Raw genomic sequence first — 11,865 nt, 5'->3', positions numbered from 1 at the left:
CTCCCATTGGAAAGCAGGGCAAAGTCTTGATGCAGAATACCTGTTGCTGAGACTGCTGTGCAAGCTGCTGCCAGTAATCATAAATCTTTTACCAACCTTCCTTGAAAGCCTGTCACTCCCCTGCCCTTTCACTTGATGAATGTGCCTGACTCTATGTACTATAAATGTTGAATAGATTCTCATTGGTTATTTGAGACTAAGAGCTACCATAAATGAGACTCAAGGGGTAGATTTATTGATGGAGTTTTAATTTGCAAGTACACTTAAAAACAGGAATCATGGCATAATGAATATTAAGCAATATTTAGAAATAATTTAAATAGAAATACATATTAATAGCATTGATCATTACTTATAGCATGTATCTTTTGAATATCATTTTAATTATACTTTTAACTGATAAAACTATATTTTGTGTACAAGATGATCTTTCTAAATAGCTATACATTATGAAATGGCTAAAGCAAGCTGTATAACATATTTATTACTTCATATACTTGTCATTTTTAAGTGGTGAGAATACTTAAAGTCTACTCTCTTAGCAATTTTCAAGCACACATTATTATTAGCTACAGTCAATGCATGGCATAATATTCACAGATTTCTTGAACTTATTCATTTTTTCTAACTGCAATTTTGTATCCTTTGACCAACATCTTCCCAACTTCCTGTTTTCCAGTCCCTAAAAACTACCATTCTACATCTTGCTTCAATTAAATTGACTCCTTAAGTTTCATAAAGACGTGACATCATATGATATTTTCCTTCCTGTGCCTGGCTTATTTCACTTAACACAATGTCCTCCTGGTTCACCCATGTTATTACAAATGACAGAATTCCATTTTCGAAGCTGAATACAATTTCATTGTGTATAAATATCATATTCTCTTCATTAATTTTTATTGACACATAGGTTGTTTCCATTTCTTTGCTACTGTGCATAGTGCTGTAGTGAACATGTGAGTGAAAATATATCTCCTACAAACTGATTTTATTTTCTTGGGATAGACAACAAGTAGTGAAATTACTGGATCATATAGCAATGTGGGGCAACAGAGTAAAAACACAGAGAGACTTTTGAGGTCAAATTAGGAATCTTTATTAGCCAGATGGCAACTATCCTCTCACAGAGCAAGTCTGGAGAGGGCAGTCCTGAGTTGCAGTGTGGGGGGGTTTAAAGGCAGAAACTACATTTTGTTGGCTTTGGCCATTATCAAGCAAGCAAGCAGAAGTACTGAAGCCAGAAATATGCCAGCTATAATGGATGAGGAGACTGATATCCATAACTTATTTATCTCAAAGGAGCAGTCTCTCTGAAGCAACCAAGCAAGATAACCTATAACACCCAGGCAGGCTATATCCTGTGGGAAAATTTTAAACTTAAAGCTACCCTGTAACATTCCCCACTGGTTTTGCTTGGGATTCAAACCATTGACTCTCCTTGAGGCTCTACTTCTTTTTCCTGACTTAGTTGTTGGTTGTGAGTTCAGAGCACAAAAAATTTGACTGTAGCCTATATTCTGGTAATATACCTTGAGAAACAATTGAGGATTCATGGCCCCATAAAAAGTCTTATAAGAACAAGGGCCAGTGGTCCAGCCAAAACTGAAATAAGTGTTGTCAGCCAAGGTGACCATGAAAACAAGCTTTGGTACCAATTGTACCAATTAACCAATTATCCCTGCTTTTTTTGTTGTTGTTGAAGTCAATTTATTTTTATTTTTTTCCTTAATTTATTTAGTAAATATAAATTTCCAAAGTACAGTTTATGGATTACAATGGCTTCACCCCGCCATAAATTCCCTCCCACTTGCACCCCTCCCATCTCCCACTCCCTCTCCCATTCCATTCACATCAAGATTCATTTTCAATTCTCTTTATATACAGAAGATCGATTTAGTATATATTAAGTAAAGATTTCATCAGTTTGCACCCACACAGAAACACAAAGTGTAAAAATACTGTTTGAGTACTAGTTATAGCATTAATTCACATTGGACAACACAATAAGGACAGAGATCCTACATGAGGACTAGGTGCACAGTGACTCCTGTTGTTGACTTAACAAATTGACACTCTTGTTTATGGAATCAGTAATCTCCCTAGGCTCTTGTCATGAGTTGTCAAGGCTATGGAAGCCTTTTGAGTTCGCTGACTTCGATCTTATGCTGATAGGGTCATAGTCAAAGTGGAAGTTCTCTCCTCCCTTCAGAGAAAGGTACCTCCTTCTCTGATGGCCCCATTCTTTCCACTGGGATCTCACTCACAGAGATCATTTATTTAGTTTTTTTTTTCTGGCTTTCCATGCCTAAAATAATCTCCTGGGCTCCTCAGCCAGATCCGAGTGCCTTAAGGGCTGATTCTGAGGCCAGAGTGCTATTTAGGACATCTGCCATTCTATGAGTCTGCTGTGTATCCCACTTCCCATGTTGGATCCTTCTCTCCCTTTTTGATTCTATAGTTAGTATTAGCATACACTAGTCTTGTTTGTGTGATCCCTTTGACTCTTAGGCCTATCAGTGTGATCAATGGTGAACTGAAATTGATCACTAGGACTAGTGAGATGGCATTGGTACATGCCACCTTGAAGGGATTGTATTGGAATCCCCTGGCAGTTTTCTAACTCCACCATTTGGGGCAAGTCAGCTGGATCATGTCACAGATTGTGCATGTCCTCCCTCTCTTATTCCCAATCTTATATTTAACAGGGATCACTTTTCAGTTAAAATTTAAACACCTAGGAATAATTGTGTGTTAATCACAGAGTAAACCCAATAGTACTAGAACAAAAAAAATACTAAAATGGGTAAAGTAGTAAGTTGTACATCAAAAGTCAGGACAAGGGATTATCAAGTCACTGTTTCTCATAGTGTCCATTTCACTTCAACAGGTTTCCCCTTTGGTGCTCAGCTAGTTGTTGCTGATAATGGAGAACATATGATATTTGTCCCTTTGGGACTGGCTTAGTTCACTCAGCATAATGTTTTCCAGATTCCTCCATCTTGTTGCAAATGACCAGATGTCATTGTTTTTGACTTCTGTATAGTATTCTATAGAGTACATGTCCCATAATTTCTTTATCCAGTCTACTGTTGATGGGCATTTGGATTGATTCCAGGTCTTAGCTATTGTGAATTGAGCTGCAATAAACATTAAGGAGCAGAAAGCTTTTTTGTTTTCCAATTTAATTTCCTTTGGGTAAATTCCAAGGAGTGGGATGGCTGGTACTTGTATGCCAGCAAACAGGGAAATCTATCAGAAATGGATACATTCCTGGACACATGCAACCTACCTGAATTGAACCAGGAAGACACAGAAAACCTAAACAGACCCATAACTGAGACAGAAATTGAAACAGTAATAAAGGCCCTCCCAACAAAGAAAAGTCCAGGACCAGATGGATTCACTGTTGAATTCTACCAGACATTTAAAGAAGAACTAACTCCAATTCTTCTCAAATTATTCAGAACAATTGAAAAAGAGGGAATCCTCCCAAATTCTTTTTATTAAGCCAGCATCACCTTAATCCCTAAGCCAGAAAAAGATGCAGCATTGAAAGAGAATTACAGACCAATATCCCTGATGAACATAGATGCAAAAATCCTCAATAAAATTCTGGCCAATAGAATGCAACAACACATCAGAAAGATCATCCACCCAGACCAAGTGAGATTGATCCCTGGTATGCAGGGATGGTTCAATGTGCGCAAAACAATCAATGTGATACACCACATTAACAGACTGCAGAAGAAAAACCATATGATTATCTCAATACATGCAGAGAAAGCATTTGATAAAATACAACACCCTTTCATGATGAAAACTCTAAGCAAACTGGGTATGGAAGGAACATTGCTCAATGCAATCAAAGCAATGGATGAAAAACCCGTGGCCAGCATCCTATTGAATAGGGAAAAGTTGGAAGCATTTCCACTGAGATCTGGTACCAGACAGGGATGTCACTCTCACCACTGCTATTCAATATAGTTCTGGAAGCCTTAGCCAGAGCTATTAGGCAAGAAAAAGAAATTAAATGGATACAAATTGGGAAGGAAGAACTCAAACTATCCCTCTTTACAGATATTATGATTCTTTATTTAGAGGATCCAAAGAACTCTACTAAGAGACTATTGGAACTCATATAAGAGTTTGGCAAAGTAGCAGAATATAAAATCAATGCACAAAAATCAACAGCCTTTGTATTCACAGGCAATGCCATGGCTGAGGAAGAACTTCTAAGATCAATCCGATTCACAAAAGCCACAAACACAATCAAATACCTTGGAATAGACTTAACCAAGGACGTTAAAGATCTCTATGATGAACAATACAAAACCTTAAAGAAAGAAATAGAAGAGGATACCAAAAAATGGAAAAATCTTCCATTCTCATGGATTGGAAGAATCAACATCATCAAAATGTCCATTCTCCCAAAGCAATTTATAGATTCAATGCAATACCAATCAAGATACCGAAGACCTTCTTCTCAGATCTGGAAAAAATGATGCTGAAATTCATATGGAGACACAAGAGCCCTCGAATAGCTAAAGCATCTTGTGCAACAAAAACAAAGCTGGAGGCATCATAATACCAGATTTCAGGACATACTACAGGGCAGTTGTAATCAAAACAGCATGGTACTGGTACAGAAACAGATGGATAGACCAATGGAACAGAATTGAAACACCAGAAATCAATCCAAACATCTACAGCCAACTTATATTTGATCAAGGATCTAAAACCTATCCCTGGAGTAAGGGCAGTCTACTCAATAAATGGTGCTGGGAAAATTGTATTTCCACGTGTAGAATCATGAAGCAAGACCGCTACCTTTCACCTTACACAAAAATTCACTCAACATGGATTAAAGATTTAAATCCCTTCTTTTAAAAAAATTTTCTTTTAATTGTTTTAAACTAGTGCTTAACTGTTTTTAATCATCCCTGATTGGTTAGCATAGAAACACCAAGTTTCTCCCATAGCCATGCATAGCCCTCCTTGTTTTAGGAACAAAAGATCTAAGTCCCTTCAGTTCTGTAGGTCTACCTCTACCAAGGAGGTAGAGATTCAAACTGCATTATAGATGTTTTAACTCTGCTAGACTACAATTTGCCTTCCTGCTCAGGGTCTTGAAATTTTGTTGACCTGTGACAAGGGCCGATGTTCCAAGTGCAGTTGAGCCTGGAATCCCTGATCCAACTAGCAGAGGATCAGTATCAGAGTAATCTTTTCTCAGTGGAGGAATTCCAGATGTTCCCTTCCACCTTCTCCAGAATAATAGCACACCTGGGGTATTGTGTGTACAAGTACATGTAGTTCTCTCTGATTTGACTTATTGAGTCTCACCTTCAAGAAGTAAGGAATAATTCCCAGGGTGCATGCAAACCAGGTTCCCTCTGTGGCTATAAGGCAGTTTTGATCTTCAAGGCTGGAGGGGTTCAAGGACGTAGATTGACTATATAGATCCTGATAGGGAACATGTTGTACTTGAAACCCTCTAATCAAGACAGTAGCCTTTACTTCTGATATCACCAAGAGTGAGTTTTGGTATTTTTCCCCAATGGTAAAGGTTTTGTTGATGGGCTTGACTGGCAGTGATGTTCCGAATGTCAGAAGAATTAATGCCCCCAGAAGCATTAGTTCCCACACCTACATAATAAGGGGGTTTTGGGCTTACACAGTCAACAATCCTGGGTGTCATTAGGATTAGTTTCATTTAGGAAGGTAAAAACAGAAGTCAGCATGTCCAGTAGGAGACAACAGGATTTGTTTAATTCCATCTGCTTTGTTGGCCTCTCTATAACAGATGTTAAAGATGATGTTGGCAGAAGGGTCGGAGAGTTACCAGGTGTGGGTTGGGGGGCAAGAAGGAGCCTTGCAGGTGGTAACTATAGCTTCATCCCCCTTCCTGGTCCAATGGGGTAACATTGAATGGTGAATTCTATTCCTGAGTCATATCCAGGTACATACAGTCTAAGACCCCAAATGTGCCCAGTTGCCCACCCCTTTCCATGTCCATCTTTTACTTTTATGATAATGGGATTATACCAGCCCTTTTGGCACCATTTTTGGGGCCCTTAAGGGGCTTGTAAGGTGATTTCTGTTAGCCCAGTCTACTGCGGTCTCACAACCCCAGCTAGCACAGTGATATTGGTCTGTTCCCTCACATTCAGGACACTCTTGGGGACAGACATAGACCTGGTTTGTTGAGAGATTTTGTTCTACCCAATTTTCCCCACAATACAGAGCCAGTGGGTAGGGTCCCACCAAGTTACATAGGCTTGGGTTTGACCCAGGATAGCAAAGTTTCTCACTACCAGATCCAAAGAGTTTAAAGAAATCAAATTGAAACCAGTGAGATGTGAAGGAGGAGTTTTTTTTTTTTTTTTTTTTTTTTTTTTTTTTTTTTTTACAGGCAGAGTGGACAGTGAGAGAGAGAGACAGAGAGGAAGGTCTTCCTTTGCCGTTGGTTCACCCTCCAATGGCCGCCGCCGGCAGCGTGCTGTGGCCAGCACACCGCGCCTATCCGAAGCCAGGAGCCAGGTGCTTCTCCTGGTCTCCCATGGGGTGCAGGGCCCAAGCACTTGGGCCATCCTCCACTGCACTCTCTGGCCACAGCAGAGAGCTGGCCTGGGAGAGGGGCAACCGGGACAGAATCCGGTGTCATGGCCGGGACTAGAACCCAGTGTGCCGGTGCTGCAAGGCGGAGGATTAGCCTACTGAGCTGCGGTGCTGGCCGAGGAGTTTTTTTTTTAACTTTTATTTAATAAATATAAATTTTCAAAGTACAGCTTATGGATTACAATGGCTGCCCCCCATAAATTCCCTCCCACCCGCAACCATCCCATCTCCCGCTTCCTTTCCCATTCCATTCACATCAAGATTCATTTTCAATTCTCTTTATATACAGAAGATCAGTTTAGTATATACTAAGTAAAGATTTCAACAGTTTGCACCCACACAGACACACAAAGTATAGAGTACTGTTTTAGTAGTAGTTTTACCGTTAATTCCCATAGTACAACACATTAAGGACAGAGATCCTACATGGGGAGTAAGTGCATAGTGACTCCTGTTGTTGATTTAACAATTGGCACTCTTATTTATGACATCAGTAATCACCCGAGGCTCTTGTCATGAGCTGCCAAGGCTATGGAAGCCTGTTGAGTTCAGCAACTCCAATGTTACTTAGACAAGGCTATAGTGAAAGTGGAAGTTCTATTCTCCCTTTGGAGAAAGGTAGTGCCTTCTTTGATGGCCCATTCTTTCTGCTAGGATCTCAATAACAGAGATCTTTCATTTAGGTCATTTTTTTTTTTTTTGCCACAGTGTCTTGGCTCTCCATGCATGAGAAACTCTCATGGGCTTTTTAGCCAGATCCAAATGCCTTAAGGGCTGATTCTGAGACCAGAGTGCTGTTTAGGGCATTTGCCATTCTATGAGTCTGCTGTGTATCCTGCTTCCCATGTTGGAATGCTCTCTCCTTTTTAATTATATCAGTTAGTATTGACAGACACTGGTTTTATTTATGAAATCCCTTTGACACCTAATCCTATCTTTTTGATCAATTATGAACTGAAACTGATCCCTTTGACTAGTGAGATGGCATTGGTACATGCCACCTTGATGGGATTGAATTGGAATCTCCTGGCACATTTCTAACTCTACCATTAGGGGTAAGTCTGAGTGAGCATGTGCAGAATTGTACCTCTTGAAGGAGGAGTTTTTCACAATAACAGTGCCATTCCTAGTCCTTCACAATTCCCAGGAATAGCTTACTAATTGGTGTAGATGAGGTATGTTCACACTCTCCCCTGTTGATAGCATGTTAAACACCAAAATACTTATAAAGTGCTGGAAAGTCTTATCTTTAGCGGGTCTCTTGTAGAACTGGCCATCCATCACTCTGAGGCTTTAGATGATGAGACTCTTCATCTGAGTATGGTGCATCCGATGGCATTTTCCCACTACTTTCACTGCTGTTAGTGTGCTCAAGATTACAGGCAAGGGTCCAGTCCACTGTGCCTCAAAGTTTGAGGGATTGTGTTTCTTTAACCACACTAGTTCTCCAGGTTTAAAGTTGCAGACGTCAAAACCAGGGGTTCATTGGGAAAGATCTGGCCACATGGCTCTCAGTAGAGTGTGGGTTTGATGGAGGGCCATCTGAAGAGCCTGTAAAGACTTAAGAAGGGAGTCATTATCCAATTCTGCCAAAAAATCCTCCTCTAGTTTTGGGAGTAGGGGTGGCAGTCTTCCAAACATTATTTTATAGGGAGTTAGACCTCTTGAATCAGGAGTACATTGTGCCCATAATAGGGCGAAGGGAAGGAGGCTCATCCAGTTTTTGCCAGTTTCTAACTTTAATTTTGTTTTCTTTCTAACTGTCCCAAACTCTGGGATCTATAGGTCAAATGTAGCTTCCAATTTATTTTTAACACCTAAGCTAGTAATTGAGTCACCTGAGCGATGAATGCAGGAACATTGTCAAACCCCATTATTAGTGGAAGGCCAAATCTGAGGAAAATTTCAGAGACTAATTTCTTTACTACTACTTGGGCTGTTTCTGTCTTGGTAGGGTAGGCTTCTACCCACCCAGAAAATGTATCAGCAAAAAAACAGAAGATAATGGTAACCATATTTTCCAGGTAATATCTCAGTAAAATCCACTTCCCAATGTTCTCCAGGGGCCTCTTCCCACAGCTGTATCCCTTGACCAACTCCCTCTTAATCCTTGGTTAACCTGGGTGCAGCTACAATGTTGGGATGAGACTTAGTGCTTCTGCTAATCCAATCCAGGGATATAATAGTGGAGTTGCAGTAACTCGGTTAATTTTGTGCTTCCTAGATGGGTGCTACAGTAGACTTGTTCTATCAGTCTTTAGCTGACTGCCATTGGGAGGAGCGGCCTCCCATCAGGAAGGCACATCCATCCCTCATGGTCTATTGTAGCCCCCAGTGACTGTCCTTTTACTTTTTTCCTCTTCCATATAGATGAGGGCCTTTGGCAAAGTTTGGATGGGCACAACAGGGAGAATCTGAAGGGGCCCCACTGGTTTTAAGGCAGCTTTCCAATCTGCTTTATTGGAGAACACATTTCCCTTCACCACCAGAGAGCTGAAGTTTGCTGCCCTCTGTCATGAATGATGGCCACTTTTCTTTGGCAACCACACTGCCTCCAGAAGGGCTAGGATCTAGGACACATTTTTGATCCATCTTTCCCCAGATGTTAATGGTCCATAGTCTTGATACAGGGTTCTGTGGACATGGGCAGTGGCAAAAGCACATCAGCTGTCCATGTAGATGTTAACAGATTTAATTTTGCTTCGCTGTAAAGCCTGGGTTAGTATTACTAAGTCAGCCATCTGAACAGAAGTTCTATGTCCCAATGCCTGGGCCCAGATAATTTCTGTGAAGGTGACTACAGTTGTGCTTGCATACCTCACTCCCTTGGAGATTAAGCTACTCCTGTCAGTGAACAAAACAGCTTTTGGGTCTTCCAGTCAATCAGATCTGCCCCCATGTTGGTTGAAGACTCCAGCACCTCCTTGCAATCATGGATGGGCTCTGAAGGATCATCATCAGGAAGCAAGGTGGCAGGATTTAAAGCAGAAGTTTTTAGACTTGATTCTTGGTGGATCAAAGAGCAGTAGCTGATATTGGGTGATTCTTGCATTTGAGAGCCACCTATCTGGGGGTTCCACAATAAAGCTTCCACTGAGTGGGGCACCACTATTTGTAAGTTCTGACCCAGAGTCAGCTTTGAGGCTTCCTTGGTGAAAATAGCCTTAGCTGCCACAGCCCTCAAACATCCTGGCCATCCAGCAGCTACATAGTTCAGTCTTTTAGATAGATAGGCCAGAAGCCTATTCCATGGTCACAAGACTTGGGTTAGGACCCCCTTTGCAATATCCCAAACTTCTGCCAAATACAACTGAAAGGGCTTTGACAAGTCTGGGAGGGTCAGGGCCGGGGCATTTGTGAGGACCTTCTTTAAGGCTTGGAAGCCCTCAGTCTCAGTCTCAGTCCAATGGAGAGTGTCCTTTCATCCCCCAGTGCTTACATATAGGGGTCAGGCCATTTCTGCAAAATCTGGAATCCAAAGGCGATAGTAGCCTATGGCCCCTAAGAACTCCCTCACCTGATGTTTTGTTTTGCTTGGGGTATTTTAAGAATGGCCTCTACGCAGCTGGAAGATAATGATCTCTGCTTTGTGTTTAGCTCATATCCCAAGTAGGTGGCTGTGGGCATACAGAGTTGAGCCTCCTGAGCAGATACGCAGTATCTTAGGCCCACCAATTCTTGGAGCAGGTCCTCAGGGGCACTCAGCCTCAGCTTTTGCTGCCAAGAGGAGGTCATCTATGTGCTGTAGCAGTATGACCTCTGGGTGTTGTTGCCTGAAGTGGGTCAGTCTTGGCTTAAAGCCTCATCAGAGAAGGTGGGGGAATTTTTAAACCCTTGTGGCAATCTAGTCCATGTCAATTGTCCCAAAAAAACCTTTTTTAAGGTCTGTCCACTCAAAGGCAAAATAGGTTGACTTACTGTGTCCAGAAGAAGACTGAAGAAGGAATGCTTTAAATCCAGGATGAAGTACATCTGGTGGCTAGGAGGCAAGAGACTTAGAAGTATATATGGGTTAGGCACTGTGTGGTGGATGGTCTTGACCCAATTGTTGACTTCCTGTAGAGCTTATACTAGCCTATAATCAGAGGTCCCAGGCTTTTGGATAGGTAACAGATATGTATTCCATGCTGGCTGGCAGGGAACAGGGATGCCTGACTTCCGGAGTCTGTCAACGTGAACAGCTATCCCTCTCTTTGCCTTTAGGCTTATTGAGTATTGTTGAACCCAATTGGTTCAGCAGAGCTGGTTTGTTGGACAATATGGGGGGCCTGGTTGGTGGCCAGCTAAGGGGGATTGTCCTCTGCCCAAACCTCAGGGATTTTGTTTTTCAATCTCTGGCAATAATCAGTGTTTTGTGAAATATATTCAGTTCCAGTCATCAAAAAAGACTCATCAGACAGGCAGCGTGTAAGCAAGATGAGTTAAAAGACAGTTCAGGGGCTGGTGCTGTGGTGGTTAAAGCCACCCCCTGCAATGCTGGCAACCCATATGGTCACCATTGGAAACCCAGGTGCTCCACTTCTAATCCAACTTTCTGCTGTGGCCTGGGAAATCAGTAGAAGATGACCCAAGTCCTTGGGCCCCTGCACCCAAGAGGGAGACCGGGAGGAAGCTCCTGGATCCTGGCTTCAGATTAGTGCAGCTGCTGCCATTGTGGCCAATTGGGGAATGAACCAGCAGATGGAAGACCTCTCTCTTTCTGCCTCTCCTTCTGTCTGTGTAACTCTTTCAAACAAATAAATAAATCTTTTTTAAAAAGTAAAAAAAGGTTCAGCCAATATTCCATGGAAAGATATGGTAGCCTGCAGTTTTCTGAGCTTGCCCCTACTTCTAACATGACCATGGGCTCCTGGGGGCTTAAAGGTATGGAGCCCTGGCCCCATCACATTCTTCCACCAGAATTGGGGCAGGCTTTGATCCTTGCTCCCTTTGCTTTCTTTTAGGGCACTTTTTTTCCAATGTCCATCTTCCTTGCAAAAGGCACACAGATATTTTTTAAGGGCAATCTTGCCCTAGTGGGCCCTTGTTGGGCCCAACCTCCAGGGTTTCTTTCCTGTTCTTTAAAGGTTACCACCATAATTCTGGCCATCTTTTTTGTCTGAGTAGTAACAGAGTCATCTCTATTATTATAGAACCATTGAGCCACCTCTACCAATTCAGAAAAAAGCTTTCCCTCGAACCCTTTCAGTCTTTGTAACTTATGACTAATATTGGGGGGGTGACTGAGATACAAACACCACATTA

The sequence above is a fragment of the Oryctolagus cuniculus genome, chromosome 6 (genome assembly GCF_051225735.1).
Source record: "Oryctolagus cuniculus isolate XC-2025 breed Fujian yellow rabbit chromosome 6, ASM5122573v1, whole genome shotgun sequence".
Classification (NCBI taxonomy): Eukaryota; Metazoa; Chordata; class Mammalia; order Lagomorpha; family Leporidae; genus Oryctolagus; species Oryctolagus cuniculus.
Note: the sequence above shows the minus strand (reverse complement) of the source record.